We start from the raw sequence: 13550 nt of genomic DNA on the forward strand, positions 1-13550 counted from the left end.
CACAGGAACACAGATACTGTTTCACAACATCATGTGACTGCAATTTGCAGCCCAGCCAATTCCTACAGGTGAGGTGGCTAATAAATTTTTCCAGTGTGAATGAAGGCATGTCAGTCAGTCGGTGACATCACCTGTTATAAAATTTGTCTGGAATGAAAACCAGCAAGCGTTCCACCCTCCATGGCACACCGTGGCCTTTTTTGTGTTCTAAAGTAAAAGCCTACTTTAATTGTGTTTTGTTTTTAGGAAGACAAATCTGGTTAAGGATTTTAATGCAACTGTCACTTTGCAGATCCAGTCAGAGACATATACATGTATATATTTTTTTTTCCCCCCTGAACAACAAAACGTATTTGTCTTGACTGACGGAACATCAAATTTCACCAAAAAACTCCAAGTCAATCGGCATATGCACTGTTAGCCTGAAGTAAAGGAAGGAAGAAGGGAGGGAGATTAGCCAAGAGCAGTTCAATGCAGTTCTGTCTGTGCTGTCGACAGTTTGGCAGCTAAACTGTCTGTAGCCTCCAGGCTTTACTACAGGAAATCTCTGCCATGTCAACAACACCATGTTTCCTCTGAGACACAGACAGGCACAGACAAACAAAACCAAGCCAAAGAAACAAACTACACGGACGGCTTAGCAGAGGCAAGCTACCCAGACACCTGAAAAAGTGAGTGATCTCCCTCTTCCTCTGGAGGACACGTGTGTGCCCACCCACCTCCCATTACCACTACGATCTAAGCCACTATAATTTATACCTTTGTTCCCAAATGGAGGACAGCATGCAGGAGCTGGCTAGCTGTGTGTGTAATTACGCTCAAGTGAGGGGATGCAGGGCCGTGTGTTTGGGGCTGGGATTTGAGGCCCGGAAGGAAGGAAGAGAGAAGAGGCGAGGGGTGGGGGATCAAGAGAGTGAGAAAGAAAGAAGCAGTGAAGCTAGAGAAAATCTGGTTATTTTACGCAAGGCTGCTTTGTTAATGGATGGTGTGTGTGTGTGTGTGTGTGTGTGTGTGTGTGCGCGCGTGTGTAGCGTGCAGGGGGAGGGCAACAGGGGTGGGTCAGCAGGAAAGGGCTGTGTTTATCCAATCTGTTCCCTGCCTTTACCATGTGGTAGGAAAAACCACTGGCCGGCTCTCAGTCTGATCCCAGAGGACAGAGTGGCCGAGAGACAGACACTAGAGAGAGCGAGAGAGAGAGAGAGAGAAGAAGTAGGCCACAGGGGGTGGCCAAGGAACCTGCTAGTGGAGTGAGTGTGTGTCTGGTGTGTGTGCATGTGTTCACTGAGCTAAAGAACCTGTTATGCGGTTTTTGAAACTGACTGCCTAGTCTCTGGAAATCACTAACTTAAGCCAGTCTATTAAAAAGAAAAGAATTTAAGTACATGATCTCGATAAGGCTACTATGATAGAGAAACAGGATGTACTTATTTTATTAGATAAAAGCCTTACAAATGATGGAAATCCTTTTAAAATATTGCATCGTCAGGTTTGATGCCAATATCGTAGCAAGTCAGAATCAATCTTCGTTGCCTTTAGCCTACAGGAGGATGAATAACCTCCGGGCTGGATAGTTTTAATAGACTTTTTTAACAGTAGCAAATAAAAATAAATCCACAGAAAGCGAGGAACAAAGAAAAGAAAATCATGGAAGTCAGTAGGCAACACCACAAACAAGCCCAAAGTTCTCCCTAAAATATTTGAACAGTAGCAAATGTACTAAACACAAGCATGACTGCTGCGGGCTGGCAACAGATCACAGATGTAAGAGATATAATCTATACAAACTGTACTCATATATGAATAAAGCTGAACCCAAGTTTGATTCACCTGTGAAAACGGTGTAGCATCCAACCAACATCGGATGAAGGTCACAATGCCAAGTTAACTTACATGTACTGACTGCAGTGTTGTGACCTCACTACAACTTCCACTTCCCCTTCCCCTTCCGGTCTGAATCACAGTCACCTGTCCCTTAGGACTGCATCAGTGGCCGCTGTGCCCAATACATTACGAAAAATACAAAACAAAAAAAAAAAAAAAAAAAAAACCTTTGTGTCTTTTCTAAAGGGGTTGTTTCTGATCTGTAACTCAATGTGAAAACCTAAATGGAGAGGAGAAAAATAGTTGCCAGTGATGGGGAAATTGTTGGTGGGAGATGCAAATGACTTAACATTGTGATACACTGCCACGGTTACAAGTGCTGGGGAAAACCCTGCAAACACTTGTCAAATATTCAGAGAAGTAGACTTTTCAAAAGGATTTGCTAGTAACTGGGAGTTAGTTCAGCTTGTTCAAAAAAACCACCAGCGGGTTTGGGCTGTTCTGAGATTTGTCACCCCTGTACAGAAAAAGGAAAAAGAAGTTTTGGAAACCTTTCTGAGCAACCAGAACATCAGAGGCTGTACTTTCCTGATTCTCAGTCTAGATTTTCATTTTTATAGGAAATATGAATAAGACATGAGCTTCTAAAGGGTTCTTATGATGAATTCCCCTCAAAACTGAAAACCATTATCCTTTATGCAAGAGCAAACAGGAAGGCTCACACATATCGACTATAGACGCGGCTCACTAGCGTGCTACCCCCACGCCTGCCTAATCAATCACTGCTATTGACATGCCCTTTTAGACCAATGGCATAGCCAGGTCTGGAGCGTGTCCCTAGAGATTGGCCAGTTCTCCTCCCTGCCCCGCCTGCCTGACTGCTAACAACCAATTAACTTCCAGAATCCTTCCTATAAAGCTGCGGGGTAACTTTTCTCCAGGGACACACACCTCTTTTCCAGGGTCAGTGTGCTCTACAGGATCAAAAGTGCTTCCGATGCGGTTTCGGATTCAAAACTACAGCTGAGCAGATTATTCAGCAAGATGAAAACACAGCTGCTGGCATTTTGGGTCATTTGAGTATTATAAAAATGCCAACATTAGCTACCAGTAATGTACACAATAAGCAACAGTATCATTTAAGAAGATAGGAGATGGCAGCATGCGTACTCGATCGCTCAAGCTAGACAGATCTTTTGCATTTCTTTTTTACACAGCTCTCTCCTTCCTGACCTTCTATCTCCATCTTCTTAACTGGATGTTGATTCCACACACAAACAGCACTTAACCTTTCATCAGCCATGTGAATCACTTGAGAAAGATGGTGATCGAAAACGCAGAGAGATGTGTAGATGCCACAACAGTGCCATTTAACCTCAGCATGTGCCAAGAAACTGATGAGATTTTGCAGCGCTAACGCCACGTTTCAGCAATGGGATTTATGAGGAGGGGACAGCACAAAACTCTCACATATTTCCAGTGGGAAGTCCTTGTGTTTACCCTTGCTTATTTGTTCCCCAGCAGCAGTAAGTTTAGCGTGGAGTAGTGGGATCAAGAGAAAAGACAGGCACATCTAAACTAGCAGAGGTCAATAACAGATTAAAAGGCGCACGCGCATATGGGTCAGAGATGTACTTGACAGGCCGTCTCCTCCATCACACACATACAGCCCACACACAAATACTTGAGAGCTGTATTAATGCCAGCCTCTCTTCTAGGCACAGCACTTGGTCCAGAAGGCCCTCACTGCAGGAGGAGGATGGGGGGATGGGGGAGCCAAGCGCAGAGGAGGAGAAGGAGGGGGCAGAGGGAGAGACAGGTGAGAGGGAGGGATGAGAGAGAGCAAGAGAGACAGTGATGACACTCGGTTTTGAATGTCACCACGGTGCTAAAGACCCCCGCTAACCTTTTGGCTGGAAATGAGAGGACTGGAGGGGAGGGTGGGAAGGAGGGAGGGGAGGAAACGACAGGCAGGCAAAGATGGAGGGAGAAAGAAAGCGATGGAAAGGGTGAGAATGAAGAGCAGAAAGAAGAGGAGGGAGGCTCATGCTTGGGAGTGAGTGAGTGAGTGAGTGGGTGGGTGAGGGGTGGAGCGATAGATGGCAAAGATGAAAGAGATGGAGGCAAACAACAGCAGCACTCTCTCATGTGTCTCCACGACACATGATGATAGGAGACAAAATGGCCACCCTAACAAACACCAGTACACTGGCTCAGACACCCAACACCGGCTTTTTAACACTGAACTGTCCTCGGCACCACACCGTCTGGTGCTACCAAACCTACTGACAAGTAAGCCTTGCAATCGCTGTATTCAGTCTTCAAAATACAAGTTTGTGCCTGGTGAAAGTGAGAGAATATACCATATCAGTTCCTGTAAAGTATGTCAGTTACATGGCCATGGTTTCCAAAGACCAATAAACATCTTTTGCTTTATAAAGAGCACAAGTCAGGCATCAAAAACACCGGGTCACTGGCCTTCCCTCATCAACTTCCAGTTCAAGAATAAAGTTAATCCATGCAGCATCATTCCAAGACTGGCTACAGACCTATAGGAATCGATTTCTGTTATGAGAAGTGCTATACACAGTTACCACGTTCAGCTGAAGTGTTTAGTGTTACAGAATACATGTATTAAAAACACACTAAATGTTAGGGGCACGCCATGTGCCATGTAAACAGCGTCTGCATGCCGCAGAGCTTGCTCGGACGCAAATTATGCTACCAGTCAGTTGGTAGCGCATGGTCAGGGACCAGACCCAGAAAGGCCCAAGGACCCTTTTCCTTTGAGCACAGGTTACTTTTAAATGTAAGGACAATGCCAAGAGAGATTCTAGAGAGATGTATCAGTTTTAGCGGTGCACATTACTGTCCATGTAAACAGCAACCTCGTTATCATAGCTGCCGCCACAGTCAGTCATAAACTGCCAAGACTTATTCATAATAATGGAGAATAAACAGTGTAGAAACCAAGAAGACTTGTGTTTTTTTATTTCTAAACCTGGTTACATGGACTCTGATGGTAACTCTGCATGCACCATGACAAGCACAGACTGCCTGCATTCATCAGCACACACCGGCTCGTTTGCATGAGGGAAGCTTAACAGTTAAATGCAATGGCAGATTACCAGGTGGACCATTATTAGAACAATAGTGGGTCAACATACATCTGGACTTTAATGGTTTTACTGCAGTCACTACTCTGCTATGCCGACTGAGGTGGAAAACTTCTTCTACAAAGAGTGGGATCAGTTTGTGCCACACTTGGGATATAATGATTTGTCAATAGATGAGAGTACTACCAGCTTTTTTAGGAAAGCAGCAGGGTGCTCATGCCCATCAGCCCTATACATTTTATTCACATATTGTTTTGTGCAACTCCTCGTCTCCAAGAATCTCTTCAACAAAGGTGAAAAGTGCAAAGTTAGCATGAGCCACAGCTACAGGAAATAGGCCAGGTTCAAACAGACAGGAATCCTCTTTTTATTCAACTTTACTTCACATTTGTGGGTGTTAACAGTATATTAAAGCTGCAAATTATTGACCACAATAAGGAACTGGTTTATTCTTGTCTGTGTTGCAAACAAACCAGAATGTGTAAGTGAACTTTAACACCTAGGCAGAGTGTGTGCGAGTGCTAATGCATCCAGTCCAACATAAAAATCCCAATCGGACAGTAGGTGCAATGGTGAAACTGAAAGTGTCCCTTTTATAAAAACTTCCTCTCAGTTTCCAGAGAGCAAAAATCTCAGCTCCCCATCACATGTCAAACTTTTCTTCAGACAAGCCCATGTGAACATTCAGCAGCTTTTCATTTGACAGGCAAAATCATAACACGAACCAGCTTTAAACTGATTTAGATTAATCAACACAATTTCTGGTTACTTTCTCAATCAACACCGAAGGCACGTGTCTGTCTGAGTCAGAGAATCATGAGGGAACAGGATTAGCTGCTACAAGTCAATGTGACGAACGGGAATGTTGTGAGCGTCCAGACACAAAACTTGATAAGTTGCTCAAGCATTAAAAGACCACAAACTGTTGAGCAGACTTGACTGAGAGCAAAAGAACAATAACAGAATCTGGGTGTGTTAATTGTGCGATAACAAAATAGAGCAGTTCAAATTAATTTGCGTTAACTTTGACAGCCCTAATTTAAAGCAATTGAATACAAAAAGGCAAAGAACACTGATTGGCAACCAGTAAAATGAGATGGGAAGGACCAAGATGTCAACAATGGCCATTTTCACAAGCAGAGTACAACAATGTTAGTTTTGTCGGACATGTTGGTGCTCTCTACAAGCCGAGAGGGTCCTTTCAGATTTTTGTGAAATTATAGACATACCTATACTGCCTTTTGCCTCTCCTCATCTATCCATTTTTAAGATGAGCCTTCTTAAGCTGAGCTAAGTTAGAGAGATGGTTAAAAGGTCAATAGATGATGGCACATCAAGAGCGAAATGTTCAAATAACCAACACTGACCAAACCAGTGATTCATAGGTCAAAACAACGGGGCGCAGCTTATCCAAAACCATGACAAACTGACGGACACCTGCTCCAAACAAACTGTCCTAAAGTTAAAGTGACTGAACGAGACAACGACATGCATGTTTAGGGGCTGTACATGTGGAGAATGAGCATTAGTGCATGGATATTACACTGGAAATTTAATCACATTATTCTGTGAAATCTTATTTATCAAGGGTATCTTGATGTTGTTTTTCATGGCATACAAGTCATTTTGCTCTCTCTGGTATACAGTGGTGTATTTCCACACGGCCCTAGGGTTTGGTGACAGGGATTTCCTTGATTGTGGCTACGGGAACACTGCCAAAAATGGGAAATAAAAAACTTCTAAAAGCACATCTTTTAAGCCTTATGGCATAGAGAACAAAGGATAAACAAATTTGTCTTTTAAGATGGTACAGGGGACCGTAATTTACTTAGAGCAATTGAATAATCAATTTATCTTAACTAGAAGATATGTTAGTTTAATTCCTATGCCCACCAGCCAAAGTGAAGATAAGCAGCTCCAAAGTTACAAATGCAACTTCCAGAAAATCCAGCTTGTTTGAAACAAAGGACTAACGCTAATCTATCCAGAGCAACTGTAAAAGACATCTAAAATGTGAGATTTGATAAGCGCTGCCACAACAGAATAGTCAAAATGGGGGAATTATAACTCGGAGTCAAAGTTCCAGCTTAGTCCCGACCAGCTGCCTCTCTGAAAAACTCTTCCCCCTTCAGCCTTATGGCTGGCTGAAGGGGGAAGAGTGTCTCAACTTTAACCACAAGAAAAGAAGAGAGTCAAACGGGAGAGAGACCAAATAGTGCTGAACATCTGTTGTGTGCTGTGTGTATGTGTGTGTGGTCGGGGCCTCTTATCTCTCCCTCTGTGGCCCGCTAAACATGACTAGCTGCCATCTTGGCTCGCACACACAAGGTGGTGGGGGTTGCAGCTCCTGGCTCCATGGCAAATACAAGGAGAAAAAACGAACCAGCGCATCTACACGACTGAGCCAGATTGAATAAAACCACTACATGAGAATGAACAGCGTGAGTGTGTGTTTGGGGACCAAAGCTTAAGTTTCCCCCCCCCCAGAGATTTTAGCGCAGCCAGAGTTGCGTGAGAGCGGCAGGGTGACCATTATGCAAGTTGACCGATTACAGAACACATAATGGAGAAAGAGGGCAGGATAGCGCAAGACGCACACGCAATGAAGCCATACTGTTAAAAAAAAAAAAAAAAGAGAAAAAGACAGCCGTCCTGTATCCCGTAAAGATATGCTCCTCGAAGCGAGAGGAGTACAAGGGCACCGGCAGGTGTTTTGGGCTGCGTTTTCTTCCGTCCGCACCGAGTAACAAGTGTAGCCATAGTGCTTTCTAAACTTCGGTGGCCGGATACAACTCAACCACTACAAAAAAAGCTCCCATAACAAAAGACAAAACGCGGAAAAGATCTAATGAGATTAGACAGAGTCACTTTTCTTATCACCATCAGCAAAAAAGTGAAGCCCAAGATGCGTAAAGTTGATTTTCTTGTCCGAAAGCCGTGCATCGACCGACAACCGCCCCGAGCAGGTTAGTAGCTAGCTCGGGGGGGCTAATGAGTGGTCTTCTCTTGTACACAATGAGGATGAGAGCTGGCTAGCAGGCTAGCTGAACTTCTGTGTCCTAGCACTGGGCCAGCCTCCAGCGGCTAGCACGGCTAATTAGCCTATCAGCGATATTTCGCACGTCGTTCCGGACCATGGAAAGATTCGTTCATCTCGGTTTCTATCCTAGTAAAACACTTTGTTTTGTACTCCAGGTCTAAACACGTCCACTGTAGTGTTTTTGAACATTTTAACAAGGCTTTGTAATATAAAGCGTGTCGCAAACAACGTGAAAAACACGGTTGTATGGAATGACCGCCTGGCCTCACAGCTTCCCCCCTCCTGTCCTCCTGCTCTGTCCCTTCCGTCCAATATAACGAGCGACTACTACACACACTTCAAACTGTTCTTTCGATAAAACGCAGGTATTCCGTGCAAATCCAACTGGTATTCGTACTTTCACAAATGAACATTTCAATTCAACTTATGCAAAGCTTTTTTCGGCGATATCTGCCAAGTATTCTCCGTTGGGAATCTCCCTCAGAGAGCTCCGCTCATTCAGTCAGCTAGTGACTCACCTCTACGCTCGAGCCACCTCGTGTCTCCTAGAAGCTTCAACACAATTAGCTAACAAGGCTAACCCTCACCCTTTAAAACTGAATTAAGTCAACATTTGATATTACAAAAATCCAACAAGTTGTCAGGGAAACGGTCTCGGAAACGGAGACGCTCTCCGTGTTGTGGGGGGATTTTTTCTTTCCACTTTTCAACTAACTAATGGGACTGTTGTGCGTCTGTGTGTGTGAGCGATGCAGCGGGTGGCTAAACTTGCTATTGTTAGCATGTCGGCATGGCAGCTACATGGACCTTCAATGACTTTCTGCTGAAATGAGAAAATAAAGCAGTTGCGAAATAAACCGATAGTGTCTATCATAATCTTTTCAGTAAGTTACGCCCGAAGGTAATGCCCGTCGGGGTGAGAACCACGCTCACGGTGGATTAGAGTCCGATTGCCTTGAAAAAGTATGGAAAACTTACTATTCCGAAACAATATAAACGGTTTAATTCAGAACTAGAGTAGACCACCACACTCGTGGTGAAATCTGCTCGAAGAAATTAATTGCATTCATTGAAAACGGGCATTTGTTAGCTTACCCAACAAGCTCGGTCACTTCGGCTTTTTATCAAATCAACTCCTCGTTAGTAGGGTTAGTATCTCCGCTTGCTGGAAAAAAAAAAAAATCCACCGTGGTCCTTTTCAGTTTGAAATATAAATAAACAGAAGAAAAAAGTTCAAGTTTTTTGCTTTTCACGAAATATTTCTCCGGCGTGTCTCGCATCCGCGACCTCGCCGACTAGTGCGCGTTGCTCTTCTCTCCTTTGTGTTAATTTCACTCAAATCGAGTTTAATCCGATCGATCCCTCGGCTGGTCGCGCTCCCGAGTCCTCCCCTCCAGACACTCGCTCACCTTCCTCGGCCAGGGGGGGCGCGCTCCCGAGGACCTCTCATACAGATAAACAGGCGGCGTGCGCGGTCACTGACCCTGCCGTGCCCGTGTGACGCTCTCGTTGAGTTCTCATTTGTGGATGTGAAAAAACACAAGGGCGTCCGTTGCTGTTAATAACCAGATGTCGGAATAATGTTTTTGATTGTTTCGTAATATCGCTTGTTATGGGAAACTGCAAAACAACGGAGGTCGTAGATCTTTACAGAAGCCCTGCATAAACCGATAACTTCGCCAGGGAAAACGTTTAGATGACACGTGTTTTAAGATTTATCACGATGTTATTTATCTGTTTATTTATATAATACGAAGATCCACAATATATAGAAGCACAAACTTCTATGGGTTGGATGTAATATATGGGATCTTTCTGTTAGGTGGCCCACTTTGAGTTTTTTTGGCTTGATTTGTACCTCTCTGCTGTGTGAATGATGGGACTTCCAAAAAAATGGTAAAGTACTGAATAAGGACACGATCGACCATGGAGGATATGCATGTGACCCAAACTTTCAATACATTTTTTTTATGTTTTTTAATTTTTAATTTATTTATTGGTAATACTGCCATTGGGCCTTTATATTTCTGGAAGTCTTCTTAGACATCATTCCACGACGCTGAAGCCAGCGGTTCAAAGCTACCTGACTGCCATTACTTTTCAAAAGGAAGAATTGTGAGGCCAACAATAACAGTCAGCCTTATTTGAATGTTTATGTGCTGACATGAGTGCACGATCTGTTGCGTAATAAAAATCTGTTGGATTAGACCTATTTCAGTCTGTCACCTCGGCATCATAAATTCACTGTACTGAAAGAAATGGTATTGTTAGTACTTTCTATAGATGGACTGGAAGAGAACGTAAAGAAGAGGATTTACATGTGGCCAGTTATTTGCATTACATTTGTGTGCATGTGAACGTCGACTTAAAAGGGAACTGCAGGGATTTTACATCAAAATCTGTTTCCGGGTGTTCGCAGAGCACCACTGCATATGTGGGAAAAGAGGCGTAAGAGACGTGCAAGCGTGAGCGTTTTGGTTCCTTTTGGGAGTGGGAATGTTTCTCGCAAGCTATCGTCTTTTTGCCCGGGCACTGTGAGGCATCTCAGGTGCTACCTTGGCTGTGATATGTGACAAAACAATCCACCGTCGTGCCTCAAAGATCATTTTCAGTCCAGAAGCCCTACGCCTTGTGGATCAGGCTATTTTCGAGCTGGTGTCCTGCAGTCTGAAGTGAAGTTTTAATATGACAATTAGCAGAGCAATTCCTTTATTTATCTGGGAATATTATTCATTCATTCATCTCCTGTAACCGCTTGTCCTGTGAAGTGTCGCGGTTGAGCTGGAGCCTATCCCAGCTGTCGTAGGGCGAGAGGCGGGGTTGGAAGTATTATTTTCTGTCTCAAATCATTACACAATGCTTTAAATTCAATAAAACAACTTTTTGCAGTTACTGTATGGGACAATAAAAGGGCAGCAAGGACTTGCTGTTGCTTCCGTTAATAGTTAATAGTGACAAAGCACTGTGGATGAAAAGAACACCATAAAGAAGGACATAAAATAACCACACAGAGGGAAGTGCTGTAGATACACTAAACCACTGTGGCAGAATAACGCTGTCATTTTTTTTTTTTATCGCTTTGGACTGACCTAAAATGATGATGCAGATTGAGGGACCGGCAGCAATGCGGATGTCCCTGACACAGCCTGTAATTTTCTTATCATAACAATCTGGCCCTCAGGAGAGAAGAGGCCTTCACACACACACACACGCACGCACACACACTATCTCTCCCTCATAGAAGACTCTGTGTCCTAACTTTCTGATCTCTTGTCTACTTTCTGACTTCCTCGTTTCTGCAAAAACAAACTTCCTATAATATGATTATATATTTTGTAAGCCGTGCTCAGAGATACCGTAGAGGACACTGAGCACAAACACTACGAGGACACAATGAGGGGCCACAATCGTGCTCGTGCGTTTTACCGTGTTTCCTTTCTTGTCACCCGTTTACTGTGTTTTCCAGACGTTTTGCGCTCTGCCGGCTTCCTTCAGACAGCCCCTCGTTTCAGCACATTTCAGTGGGTGTCGAATACCAGCATGAAGAGACTTGAAAGCTGCTCGGGTTAGGTAATCGTTCGCAGCGCACAAAGCGTCTCGCCTAACCTATGTTATCATGTGTGACTGCAAAGTCGAAAATGCAGAAGTGAAAACCGTGCCAGTAAAAGCTTTATGTGCCTGTGAATTTACAGTCACATGAGTGATTGCTTTTCTTCGTAGACTGCACGCACCCTGTCATTCTGCATGCCTCCACTGTGTTCGCCTGCACGGTGAATTAACTGGTTTTCCTTGGTTTTGAATGTACAGTAGATGACAGTTGGAGGAATATTGAGATGCATTTTTCACTTCGCTTTTTTTTCCCCTTTAGCAACCCTGCCCTGTTCGTGTGTGTCAGCTAATGTGGACCTCATACCGTTCAACATTTCCAGGAAACTGCCTCACAGAGAAGAACCTGATAATGATTCTGGGTCACTACTCCTCAAACATTTGACCAGTGTTGTTGACTGCGCTCATATTTTCCTTCTGGTAGCCAATAATGGAAGCACTTCATTTGCTTGAGTGCTCCCACTTTATACCTCCGTTCTGCCGCATTTTAGAGGAATGCATCTCTACCGTTTTTCTGAAAGTTAGCTGTTACTTTGCAGATTAACATTTTGCATGCAAAACATGTGATCGGCTGAGAAATGTCGAAGCAATGTCACAGGTTAAACTAGCCAACGGTACATAAAGAAGTTCAAATGATCTCCACCACCGCTTGTGTAATAGAGAATAAAATATTTAAACACTTTGAAAGGGAGTCTAGTTCCTTGTAAATATACTTTATGGGACTTGCTTGAGTGCTCCCACTTTATACCTCTATTCTACCACTTCTCTACGTTCATCTGAAAGTTAGCAGTTACTTTGCAGATTAATGTTTTGCACGCAAAACACGTGATCACACTTTGAAAGGGATCATAGTTCTTTGTAAACATACTTTATGGGACCTCTTCTTCTAAATTTTTGCAGCACAGTTGTTTTTTTTATTTTTTTTAATAATCAGGGTCCATTTTCCATCATTTGTGTTTCTGTCACAGCCACATTAACGCACATTTCTGTATCAGTTGCTACTACACTGTTAACTGACTAATACTCCAATGGTCTGAATACAACGAGAATTGAGACCCACCGGATAACAAGACTCCACGCCGATGCTAGCAGCTCCTCATAAGGCTCCGAGTATCATGATTTCAGGGAACAAAAGCGGAGCTGAGAACACACCTGAGCTGATCTGGTTATGTGATGTGTGGGATGAGAATAATGGAGCTCATTAGGACGCTGTGGATGACAAATTACTCGGTAACAGAGCTGTTCTTTTGGTATTTTTACTCCATAACTTTGCACCATTTAACACCTGGGCAATGTTATGCAGCGATGGAGCAAAGAGCTCACACTCATTTTATTCCCACTGTGTCTCTGTGGGATTCAACAAAAAAAAAAAGAACAAGAAGAAATGCTCGTGAGTGCGGAAATCAGTAGGTTGGGCTGAGGAAAAAAGTGTGTGAGTGTGTGTTTAATATTCCTTTGAATCCCACTCAACATTTAATCGTCTTAAGGGTGTGTTGAATTTAACAGTGTGCACCCAAAAGCCAAAACACTGGAACCACGTGTTTGCTGACCAGACTCTGACTTTATAACATCTTCTTTTAATTCACACTTTAAATTCTTAACCCCAGTGTGCAATTGAATATGTAAATGTGGGTTAAAAAAAAGTGTTACATTTTTACATTTGACTTTAGAGCATGTTAATTAAGCCTAGCTAGCAGATAGTATTTTCTTTCTGTTTTCTGAGAACTGAAATCTCTAAAAATAAAATGACAGACAGCAGTCCTGCTGAACACGAACCAGCCTTGTTTAGCATGGTAGCAGTAGCTGCTGTCTTTCTATTTACTATTAAGTGAAACATTCATTCATTCATTCATTCATTCTTCTGTAACCACTTGTTAATTTATTAAATTAGCTTAACTGTTCAAATTTGACTGGAGCAGTATTTTAACAGCAGGTTGCCTTTAAACTGATTCAGAAGATTCACATCC

At 43.2% G+C, this 13550-nt stretch overlaps 1 protein-coding gene across 4 annotated transcripts in view; it reads right to left on the minus strand.

The window, feature by feature from the left end:
- chd7 (chromodomain helicase DNA binding protein 7) overlaps positions 1–9719 on the minus strand; it is a 62364-nt gene extending 52645 nt beyond the window's left edge. For all 4 annotated transcript variants that reach the window (XM_084546974.1, XM_084546973.1, XM_084546972.1 and 1 more), the window contains exon 1: positions 9073–9719. The gene's annotated coding sequence lies outside the window, so the exon portion shown is untranslated. The remainder of the gene's footprint in view (positions 1–9072) is intronic.
- Between the last annotated feature and the right edge of the window lie 3831 nt (positions 9720–13550).

The sequence above is a fragment of the Chelon labrosus genome (genome assembly GCF_963514085.1).
Source record: "Chelon labrosus genome assembly, chromosome: 6".
Taxonomy (NCBI): Eukaryota; Metazoa; Chordata; class Actinopteri; order Mugiliformes; family Mugilidae; genus Chelon; species Chelon labrosus.